This window comes from Eulemur rufifrons, chromosome 7 (genome assembly GCF_041146395.1).
Source record: "Eulemur rufifrons isolate Redbay chromosome 7, OSU_ERuf_1, whole genome shotgun sequence".
NCBI lineage: Eukaryota > Metazoa > Chordata > Mammalia > Primates > Lemuridae > Eulemur > Eulemur rufifrons.
Genome location: NC_090989.1, coordinates 77,444,638 through 77,456,731, shown reverse-complemented (window position 1 = coordinate 77,456,731; position 12,094 = coordinate 77,444,638).

Sequence of the window (12,094 nt, the reverse complement as noted above, 5' to 3'; positions counted from 1 at the left end):
CTTTATGCAGCTGCTAGCTTGGATAGAGTAGGGAGAACAGAGTTTTAAATTCTTTCAGTGAGTAATTGACTAAGTTCCACACCAGGTATGGAAGGAGGGAAGTAGGGGGCAGGGGAGGCTCATATTTGCTCCTCCCCCCCCTGACCGCTTTCCCCACCACCAGGGATTTCTTCCAAGAGCCCTGCATCAGGGTTGATCATGAATGGTGGAGATGGATTCAAGCCATTTAGAGCCCAAGTCCATGGTAGACAAGTAGCAGAATCCTGCAGGCTGTTACATTTGTTGTTCTAAAAGATTTGGTAAGTTACTTGTAGGGGAGTAGGATGGGAAGTAAAATTGTTCTTTCAACTGGCAGGCATGCCTATCTATCATGATACTTCAACATTTTAATTTGTGGCCTAATTCCAATCAGAGAAGTTTCAGATATTTAATAACCTCACTTTTTTTGTGCTTTTCCAAAAGTATTTATTTTTGTTAATTTTTTTATTCAGTCTTCTTAATTCACCAAAACTGGGAGTTTAGTCTTTGAAAAAAATTTTTAAACATTTCAAATTATAAAGTTATTATATATCCCTTGTGTACAATTAGGAAAACACAGAAAATGATTAAAATAAACTAACAAGCATCCATCATTCTAGAAATGAATACTGTTAACATTTAAACACATTTCCTCCCTGTCTTTTTTTTTTTTTTGCTGTTTTACATAATGAAGATATTTTTTAATATATAACTTTGCATTTTGCCTAACATTATGTCATAGGAATGCCTCCAGGGCATTAAACACTTCAAAAACTCCATTTTAAAGCTTTGCCTAATATGCCTTCTTATGGCTATACTATCATTTACTTAATTGTTGCCCTAATGTTGAATATTAGTCTGTTTCCAATTTCTTGAGGTTAGAAACAACACTACCATGCATATCTGTGCGTGTGTGTGTGTGTGTGTGTGTGTGTGTACGTATGTGAAAATTTTAGTATAGGTATGACTGTAGGAGATCTGGCTAGGCCCTGCCGCCTCCGGCAGGTGAGGGTAGACCGCAGCTTACCATTGTGAATGACAGCTGTCAGCCAAGGGAGGGCTGCACTAGTGACTGTCAATCTGGCTCTGGGAGAGGGGATAACACTCAGCACAGGAATGTTGTAAACACATCAGCGAGTTCTCTTGCAATTCCACTTTGTAATGGAGGACCCTAAAAGCCAATCCATTTTCAAAGGAAACAGAGGTTTTCAAAACTCCTTTTGAATTGACTGGGTTAGTATTGTGTGGTTTTTAAATTAAATTATACATATTAACAAATAGGGGATCTAATGAGGTAGAGAATAACAGTTACTTTGAATAATACATTAGTGGGAATATTATTCCTCAAGTTCCATGCAGGCTGGCTTCCTTGGTGAAGCAATTCCTCAGAGGTACCAGAATTAAGCGTTGGAGTCAGCAAAGCAGAATTCTAACCCTGGATGGGACATCTTGGCAAATTGCTTGTCCTCTCTGAGCTTCAGATTCCCCAGTTACAAAATGAGGCAGATGACAACACCATTATTTCTCACTTGCAGATTGTTGAGAGGACTCAAACACCAAGTAAGGGTCAGTAAAATGGCAGCTCAGACTGTCCTATGGGATAGCCAAGGCTTGTGTCCAAGCCAGAGTTCTAAATAGGGGTGTTTGACCTCAGGACAGCTCAACGCAGAAAACTCACACTTACAGAACACGGAAATGAAGGGGATGCCTTGGGTTATATTTTCAGAATCAACTGTAGGGATCTTAAACCATCTCTCTTCAGGTATTTCATAAATGGTTTAATTTGCACACATTGGCTTTCCATAACTGGTGGTTCACACTATGTTTTTTTGCCCCAGCCTGTAAAAAGGGACAGGGCTGGGCCAAGGGTGCGCTGAAACATTGCGTCCCTCTGTCAGAAGCTCAAACACCCTGCAATCAAACCTGAGGCTGTATTCGGAAACAAGTGTATCCGATGACAGCTTATTATGGAAGGTTCTGAACTTCCAAGAATTCCTTCGTAGGAAACAAACAAAATACAAAGATTTCTTCCTCATTCTCTGCAACTAGAAATTTTGTTCCTTCCTGACTTCTCCAAGCATTGTCCATGTTTGTTAAAATGTAGGCAGACAGGCCCAGGGCATGTGATACTTGGGTGGGCAGATTCAGTAGGCCAGGGAGATGGACAAGATGTGTTTCAACACACGCACTGTTGGGAGCTGGACTCTTCCTCAGTAGTTAAATGTGGATGTGAAGTAACAATGTCTGGTGTGAGTGTGTGTCTGTGTGTTTTCATTTTTTTTAATTTATTTTTTGAGACAGAGTCTCACTTTGTTACCCGGGCTAGAGTGAGTATCGTGGTGTCAGCCTAGCTCACAGCAACCTCAAACTCCTGGGCTCAAGTGATCCTCCTGCCTCAGCCTCCCAAATAGCTGGGACTATAGGCACAAGCCAACACACGCAGCTAATTTTTTGTTTCTATTTTTAGTTGACTGGCTAATTTTTTCTATTTTTTTTTTTTTTTTTTTTTAGTAGAGACGAGGTCTCGCTCTTGCTCAGGCTTGGTCTTGAACTCCTGAGCTCAAGGGATCCTCCCGCCTTGGCCTCCCAGAGTGCTAGGATTACAGGCGTGAGCCACCACGGTGTATTTTCAAATCGCAGGTTTGGCACTTCTAAGTCTGTAGGATGATAGGAAAGAGAAGCCTGTGATTACCTGTCGTGTCTGGGGTCCTGACAGGCCCACAGCAGGTTTTATTTACAAATGTTGAAGAGGAAACTTGTCATTTGCCTTTCTCTCTGGAAAGGGAAGAGCTACATTTTTCCTTTTCTACTGAGAACATTTTATTTTTGCAGTTCTTTGAAGTGCCCTCAGAGATCTAAGCATCAGGCTGAAGGCAGCTCTGTGTATCTTTGCAGCAGATTAGAACATATTCACATTTTATTTGCTCACAGAACAAATATTTCCCTTGGAATGAGACTGAGGCAGTGGGGCCAAAGACAGCCCCCAACTCCCAGGCCAGGCCTGCTCAGTGCCTGCACAACTGGCTACATACCACTGCTTCTCCCTAGTCCCTTCGTTTAGGCCCTATAGCCAAATATGGATAGATTAGTTGAGTCATTTAATCATTCAGAAGTATTTTCCAAGCTCCAACCATGTACCAAGCTCTAATATGGAGGTTGCCAAAATGAAGAGAGAAGCAAGAGGAGATAAGAGGTATTTGTGTATTAATGACAATACTCAAGGTGACAAAGATAAGAACCTTCAGAATTCCAAAGATAAAGTGTCCTGAGGTGGGTAATTGTTCTGTTTGTGTGTTTGGTATGTGTAGGGGGGCAAGCGTTGGGTGTGTGCCATGGTCATGTTGTGTGTGTGCCTGTGTGCATGTGGGTTATGTGTATGGGAGTGTGTGTGTATGTATGTAGTAAGTGATGGTGGTGAATACGTGTGTGGCTGTAGTAATGATGGTAGTGATGGTGTGTGGTGTGTGTGTGGTGTGGAAAATGTGTGTGTATATGGGAGTGTGCATGTGTGAAGTGTGTATGTGGTAAGTGGCAGTGGTGAATAGGTGGTGAATATGTGTGTGTGTGGTAATGATGGTGTGGTGTGTGGTGTGGGGAGTGTGTGTGTGGTAAGTGGTGGTGAATGTGTGTGTGGTAGTGGTGGTGTGTGTGTGTATATGGCAGTAAGTGTGTGTGAGGTAAATGGTGTAGAATGTATGTGTGTGGTAGTGATGGTGTGATGTGGGGAGTGTGTGTGTGTGGTAGTGATGGTGGTGTGTGTGTATATGGCAGTAAGTGTGTGTGTGTGGTAAGTGGTGGAGAATGTGTGCATGGTAGTGATGGTGGTGTGTGTGTGTGTATGTCAGTAAGTGTGTGTGTGTTAAGTGGTAGAGAATATGTGTGTGTGTGGTAGTGATGGTGGTGTGTGTGTGTATATGGCAGTAAGTGTGTGTGAGGTAAATGGTGTAGAATGTATGTGTGTGGTAGTGATGGTGTGATGTGGGGAGTGTGTGTGTGTGGTAGTGATGGTGGTGTGTGTGTATATGGCAGTAAGTGTGTGTGTGTGGTAAGTGGTGGAGAATGTGTGCATGGTAGTGATGGTGGTGTGTGTGTGTGTATGTCAGTAAGTGTGTGTGTGTTAAGTGGTAGAGAATATGTGTGTGTGTGGTAGTGATGGTGGTGTGTGTGTGTATATGGCAGTAAGTGTGTGTGTGTGGTAAGTGGTGGAGAATGTGTGTGTGGTAGTGATGGTGGTGTGTGTGTATATGGCAGTAAGTGTGTGTGTGTTAAGTGGTAGAGAATATGTGTGTGTGTGGTAGTGATGGTGGGGGTTGTGTGTGTGTTCACACGGGTGTGTGCAGGGGTCCTGATGGTGCTAGAAATGGGGCAGGGCGATCTCACTGGGATACGCTGGGAGGAGGAGCGCCCTGGGGGCAGAGTGGCTGTGCCAACAAAGGCGTGGAGACAGGAAAACTCCAGAGGGAGTGTGCAAGGGGAGGAGTGAATGGTGAGAAATTGCTAGGAAAGAGTTTTTAACTTTGACAAATACTTTCTAATCAAGAGACAACAGTTTTGCACCCCTCAGCTGTCCTTCCTAAGGAGGATATTGGGTTGAAAAGTGCTGTTTTCTACTCTGGGCACCAAAGTGAAGCCAGGACTGGGCCTCCACTCTGGGAAGGGCCATGTGACCGAATCTCTGTGCATTTACTGGGCCCCTTCTCCACTTGGGCTGTTGCACCAGGAACAATTCTTAGAGTTTCCATCCTCCCGAGCTCTCAGAATAGCAAGGTAGGTTCTACTGGTCTTGGGGCAGAGGAGGTTTAAATGTTAGAATCCCTGAGGCACATGTTAGAAGAAAGTGCAGTGTGCATCTACCTACTGGTGGAGCAAGGTGATCTCTAGCTTTCTCATAATGCATAGGCTGCCCTCATAGACCTGCATTTTGTGGAGCTTTTTAAAGAACAAACAAGGAGGCAGATGGTAGGAGCTGGCTCCCTTTTTCAAATTTTGGTTTTCTTTTTATTACTTTCCCCTTTCTGGATAGGGTCAAAGCTGCCGCATGATTAAAACTTGGCCAGATAAGAATGATTTATTTCCATTTGATTAGGCCGGGAAAGGAAACCAACATTTATAGAAAGTCTAATGTTTGTAAGGTACTAGTCATTGCTTCATGTCATCTTCATAGTTATCTATGAGATAAATGTTATCATCCCCATTTTATGAAGGAGGAAATCAGGGATATGAGAGGTAACAAAACCATTGTAATAACCTCTGGACCGAGTTCCCCATCACTGGTCACCTTGCTGAAATTTGAACCCAAGTTCATGCCAAAAAACACATGGCACCAAAGACCATGTTCTTTTCATAATGCTTTCTGAAGTTTAGGAGGCAGTATTGTATAGTGAAATGATGATGGGTTTTATCATCAGATAGGCACAGGTTCAAACCCGAGAGCTATCCCCTGTACTGGTTATGTATGTGACCTTGTAGTCTTCCCTTCCTTGCTTCCTTGCCAAGTGTTCATCGAAGGCCTGTTATATCCATGTCAAGCACTGCACTGGGGGCTGGGAACACACCAGTTAACTCCACAGTCCCTGCCCACCAAAGGCTCCCAGTCTGATGAGTAATGCAGACCAGGAAACAGCCACGTACAATGTAGTTTGAGAAGCACTATGATGGGGAAGTACCAGACGCCATGGGATCACCTCTAGGTTTATATGTGGCTGCTAGAAAATGTAAACTTACATATGTGGCTCACATTATATTTCTATTGGACAGCACTGGTCTAGAAGAATAAAAGCGTGAGATGATATTTCCTATCTTAGTGCAAGGATCAAAGAATGTCTATCCTGTGACCTCCCTGGGGAGGCACGCGAGAGATGCTTACCGAGTAGGAGTTTCTCTCCATCCACACAGGGTTTAAGTGGCTACTGTAGAAAGAGTTGCTCATTGTGGGATGCCTGGTCCACTGATACTGTGGAGAGGTATCAGTGACACTGCTGCAGAACTTCTTGTTCAACCCCCTTGAGATTCCTAGTCTTGAGTCCTGTATCTTGAGAAGCAGCTGTTAAAATCCACCCCTTCCAAAAAAACCCACCAGAGTTGGCCATCAGATATAATAATTGTTGCTTGTTGCCATGGCCCCTAGCCATCTTTGCTTTTCTCTACTTTAGCAAAAGGAAATCATGCTAAATATTGCAGAGAAGTCTTATTTTCAATATCTTTATTGGATTAAAAGAGACATGGACCATTGGATTAATGAAAATACCTTTTCTATCCATTAGATTCATAGAACTGGGAAGGGGCTTGGGAATAGACTAGTCTCATTTCTGAGCCCCCTCCTCAGAAAGTGAGGCTCAGAGACGCAAAGGGGGCACAGAGCCAACCAAGGTGGGCAGTGACTGGGACTCCATCCCACAGCACCTGCAGTACCACACTGCCCATTCTTCTCTGAGGTGCTCCTTCCCTGCTCCCTTCTCCCAAAGGCTCCTCCTGTCTGGTCCTTCATCCACTTCTGCTTCCTTCTTTCTCTGACCCTGTGTCTTCCCTTTAAGATAACAGGTGACAGAAACAGAGATAGACAGGTTAAAGGATGGGTAGAAGTTAACAAGACAAAATAGAACAGAAAAAAAAATCTCAATTTGTAATAGACACTAACAAATGAAGCCAGGGGGACCTTTCTTGCCCTTAACAATGGTTCAAGTGAAAAGGCAACCTGGGTGTGTTTGGAGGAGCATAAATTTGGAATCACAGGCTTGGGCCTTGAGGCCTGGCTGGGAAGACTTGGAAAACCTTAGTTTCTTCATATTTAATCAGCCTCACTGGGCTGTTGTGAGGAACAAATGAGAGCATGTTGCTGAAACTAATGGTACCAATAGTAGTAATTATCATTCATAAGAGGCTAGGCGATTCTGCTGGCTGTGAGAGCAGGATGAATTAGCAGGGTGAGACAGTTGCCAAAGAAAACTAATGTGGTATCCAGAGCACGGGATGTAGCTCTGCACTTGTCCACCGTTTCTGGGGTGCTGCAGTGTGTTCAGTTCTGGGAGTCGCATTTGAAGAGGGACTTTGGCAAACTGTTGTTGTTCCAGAGAAACTTGCAAGAATAGCTCAGGGTTTGAGAGTCATGACATATAAGGGATGATTTAAGGATTTGGAGGATGTTTAGTCTGGAGGAAACAAAAAATAAAGACTTAGCTAGGACGAGGTAGCTCTTTCCAAATATCTGAAAGCTGTCCTGCAGAGGAGAGGAAAGATTTATTCTGTGTCACTAGCCAAGGCCCAATGGTGGGAGCCAAGGCCCAATGGTAGGAGCCAAGAAGAGGCAGATTTGGGTGCAATAGGAGCCCACCTAAAGCTCGGAGGGCTGTTCCCAAATGGACTTCCTGGGAAAGTAGGAGCTGCCCATCAGTAGAAGTCTTCAAGCAGAGGTGGCTGCCTGTGGGACAGGGTGCTGTATGGAAGAGTCCTGCTCTGGCCAAGAGTTTGGGTCAGTTCTGAGACCACAATTATCTCCTTCTGATCTCTCTGCTCTTTCTTTCTGATCTGCCTCCCTCACTATTTTCAGTGCCTTTGTTAACTTTCTGCTCCCCCTGAGAATGATTTTAGGGTTTTAGATTCACAAATATTTCCGTAATAATCGATAGTCCAGTTTAATGGAAAGGACGAGGGTGGAACATTTTACAACAAAAGCAGTTTTGTTCCTTTAAAGGGCACACGGTAACCTGGTAAGTGGGAGAAGGAGCAGGAACGTGGTCGTATGGGTCAGAGGATCTTGTAAATACTGCAGCAAGGAACAGGCACTGCTTATTCTTAGTTATTGTTTAATATGCAAACACAACTGCAAAAGGCCTTTGTTCTTTTTTTTTTTTTTGAGACAGAGTCTCGCTTTGTTGCCCGGGCTAGAGTGAGTGCCATGGCGTCAGCCTAGCTCACAGCAACCTCAAACTCCTGGGCTTAAGCTATCCTACTGCCTCAGCCTCCCGAGTAGCTGGGACTATAGGCATGCGCCACCATGCCTGGCTAATTTTTTCTATACATATTTTAGTTGGCCAGATAATTTCTTTCCATTTTTAGTAGAGACGGGGTCTCGCTCTTGCTCAGGCTGGTCTCGAACTCCTGACCTGGAGCGATCCACCCACCTCAGCCTCCCAGAGTGCTAGGATTACAGGCGTGAGCCACGGCGCCTGGCCCAAGGCCTTTGTTCTTGAACAGACCAGCATTTTCCTAGTTTACACAATTCTTCTTGTTAGCTACAGATAGTCAAGAAAACTCTCACGATAAAAATTCTATATCATCAACGACTTTCTAGATTCATACTTTAAGTGCTTTGCTGATTTGGTTATATCAAATTCTGTTCAGGAGGTGTTTTCCTGATTTCTTGACTCCAGAAAAGCCGTTTTCTTGAGGAAAATATTTTTTCACGCATAGTTAGTGTGGCGGCTGGGAGTGTGAGAGGCTAGCTGAATCTGTGCAGTTGAGTGGGCAGCTGAGCTATTTCCAGGATTTTGTTTTGCCCCCAAGTAGCAATTATGCATCTGTCTCACAGTGCCCCACCTCAGACATCCCAACCATCATTTCAGAAACCTCCACCTAGACTCTAAGGCACAAAATAGAACTCAGCAGATCCAGGTGGAAGGAGGAGGGAATGGGTAGGAATGAGTAACATTTTGGTTCAGTTCCCTGAGGTCGGAATCCTTGCCCAGTCCTGAGAGTGACAGCAGGGACATGTGGAAGATGGAGGATTCAGGTCATGAGTTCTGGGGCTTTTAGAGCTTTGTTGGTAGCTTGTGGCAGGAAGAGCCTGGAGAGACAACAGTAATGGCTCTTCAAATCCAGGGGGACTGGCCAGTTGGGCCAGGCTGGGCAGGGAGGCATAGGGCTGACAAGGCAGCAGCGTCCCGCCGGAGCTGCGAAGCATCCATGGACATCCTCTGAGGCTGCTGTGTTGAGCCCACACCTCCTTGCCTAGCCACATGTAGGTATGCCCTTGAACCCTTGGCTCAGTATAGCCTCAGCCCGGAGACCAGCAGGTGGACTTGTTCTTGGGTCTAAACCCTGGGGACAGGGGCCAGCAACTCTGATGTGAAGCCCACGGTCTTGCTCCTCACTGGCATTTTTATTCCAGGCCTGCTTCCTCGACACCCTCTTCCGTCTAGGGGTGCTCTGCTGTAGGCTCCGTTTTTTGAGTTCGAAAGCCCTGACATGTCTCGGTCCTCCCAAAGTGGTCCTGCCCTCCCAGCAGGGTGTGGTACAATGGTTTTCAAACTTCTGTGGGCATGAGGGTCCATCCACAGCCCCAGCCCATAAAATATCAGATTTCAGAGTTCCACTCACAGAGACCATGATTCAGGAAGTCTGGGTAGGACCCAGCAATCTGGAGCCCAGGTATTTCTGATGTAACCAGTCCACGGGCCACACTTGGAAAGACACTAGTTTAGATGAAAGAACATGAATTTTGGGGTCTGAGAGAGACAGGACTGGGTTACTTATTGTGTTATATGCTGAGCAAGTTAATTACTATTTGTGAGCCTTCTGTTTCATCGTCTAAAACGCTTACCACTTCACAGGAGGGTTTTCAGATGTCAGTGAGATGATGTGTATAAAGTGTTCAGCTGGGGCTTATTTAATAGAGTTTTTGGCTTCCTTTCCCCCTCCTTCAACTCCAGGAAAGTGGCAACAGAGAATTCCAACTCCTCCCAGTCCTGGCATATTAGCAGTACCTTCCTGGCAGGGGGCAACTGTGGAAAGGTTACAGAAGAGTCTGGAGGAACGTGCACATCCCCAGTGCTCTGTGGCAGTACAGCCAATCCTGATTTCTCAAGCAGTGGCATGAAAAGAAACCACCAGGAGGTCAGAGGTCAGCCACCTGCTGTCACTTTTATTTGCAGTAAACCACAGTCAGGACATACACATACACAGTGCATTACACAACAAGTCCATAGCACTCTACGCGGGCGGACAGGCAGGCTGCGGCAGGTGACCATCGTTACAGAACAGTATGGCTATGGGTGGGGGCGGGCAGTGGGGGTAGAAGAGCAAGGAGGGGAGGGTCTGGGCCCTGGCGCCAGGCTGCTAATTAGCTACTGCCTCAGGCGTGGCTGGTAAAGTCTGAATTTCTGGCCCACAGTTGAGGTGTGTTAGGGTTGTTAGCTTCAACCTGTGCCCAGGGTCACCCCCAAACACTGAGGTTCAGCTGAGTTCCCTAGGTGGGAGCAGTGCTTTTCAATGGGGGGATTGAATTCTCTCCCAACATACTGGCAGTTAGAAAGGGCAAAAGAGTTTTGATACACAGAAGGGGAAATGCTTACACTTCAGGGTTTGGGTGTGTGTGTGTATGTGTGTGAGTGTGTGTAGAGGTGGAGAGCTTACCAAGGGGTTTCTTTGTAGAATTTTTTTCATGTTGGATCCCCCAAATCAGCTGATTTCTGAGCATGATCAATCCTTGAGGGAAGGAAAGTAGATTCTTGGCTGAAAGGCTATGAGTGGCCTTCCTGGGTCAGCAGAGCTGGGGGAAGCCTTGGGCCTGGTGGGAGACCCATAAGGACAAGGACCCTGCCTCTCCTCCTGTGGCTGCAGCATTTAACCCAGGCAAAGGCAAGACCACTGCAGTGGGAAGGTCTTTGGATCCCCCTTGTTGGACAGATAGAGAAAGAGAGGTCCCAGAGGCTGAAGGGACATGTCCAAGATCGCGGCTGGAACAGGACTGGAGCCCACTTCCTCTTCCACTCTTGCTTTCCCAGGCAGGGTTTCATCCCTCAGCCCATCATGGGACATGAAATAACTCCTTTCCACAGCAGCCTCTACGGAAAACTTGCCGGCCTTCTCCAAGATAGAGGGTATTCCTTGTTCTCTAAAGAGAGAGAAAGACATCTATCAGAACCCCCTTAGCAAGTGGCTTCTTGGAATTGTGACTACTTGCTAACAATAGCACTTTCTCTGAGGTACCCACCAAGATTTGAGGCTGACAGTGCAGAGAAGTATAAAAGGTTACTTCTTCCCATTCTACAGAAGAGAACAGCTGTGCTGTAAGCTGGGTCAGCAACTTACTGCGAAACCTCTTCTCTTTAGTTCAAGTTGCCTGCCTCTTGCCATCTGGAGAAGAAAAAGAAAATGCTGCAATTTTGAAATCTGCCTCCTTGTCCACTGGCCCCCAGCTAGACCACACTGCTTCTCTCAAGACTGTAGACTACCTTGGCAGGTTAGCACAGAGCAAAAGCAGCAACATCCAGGGCATCAGACCCCTTCCGGGTGTGCACCTGGCTGGTGTCCTGCCCAGGGGCCTGGGAAAATGGCTTTGGAGGGGAATTTTGCATATGCTGATGGAGGACCCAGTGCTGAATGACCTCCATTCATTATTCAACTATAATCAACAGGGCACAGACGTTCGCTATGCTGGCTACCGACTTGGCATAAAAGGCTGGACCTGATGACATCTAAGAAAGGGCCTTTCCAACCTAAGGGGGCTTTGATTCCAGAACTCCCTGCTTGGTAGACTTTTCATGTTAATTGAGATAGTCTGTTAGAAACTATGACTCCAGTAGGATTATGCTTGTGGATGTTTGTTTATTTGTTTTGTTTTTGTTGATTTTACAAAAGCCAGACCCACTTAACTGGCTCTTCTTTGTTCCTAATTCTGTTGTCCTATATGGCCTAGGATGTTCAACGATATCATTCTGGGTTAAACTTCCCAACAGTTCTGTAATTGCAAAGGTGCATTAGGCCTGTGGTGTGATTCAGGAGGTATGGAGGAAAAGGAGAGTAGTAGAGGCCATTTTTTTACAGGAGAACTTGCGAGACACCAGAGTGCATCCTGCAGCAGGGCTCTGGAGTGTGTCCCCTGATCTTGCGAGGCCTTTTAAGCACAAGTTTGCCTGGAGGTAACAAAGTGGGCAGATGTCCTCTTAACACCCCTTCTGATTCTCTGAGTTTATGTATGACCACTCTAAAAATAGAATCTGGGAGGTGGGGAAGTGAAGAGAAATGTTATGAGAATATAAGAAAGAAGAAAAAGGAAGAAGCAGGTTCTGGGGATGGGTGGAGGTGGAGACAAGCGGAATGTGGCGGGAAAAGATGGAGAAAAGGTGAGGGAACCGCA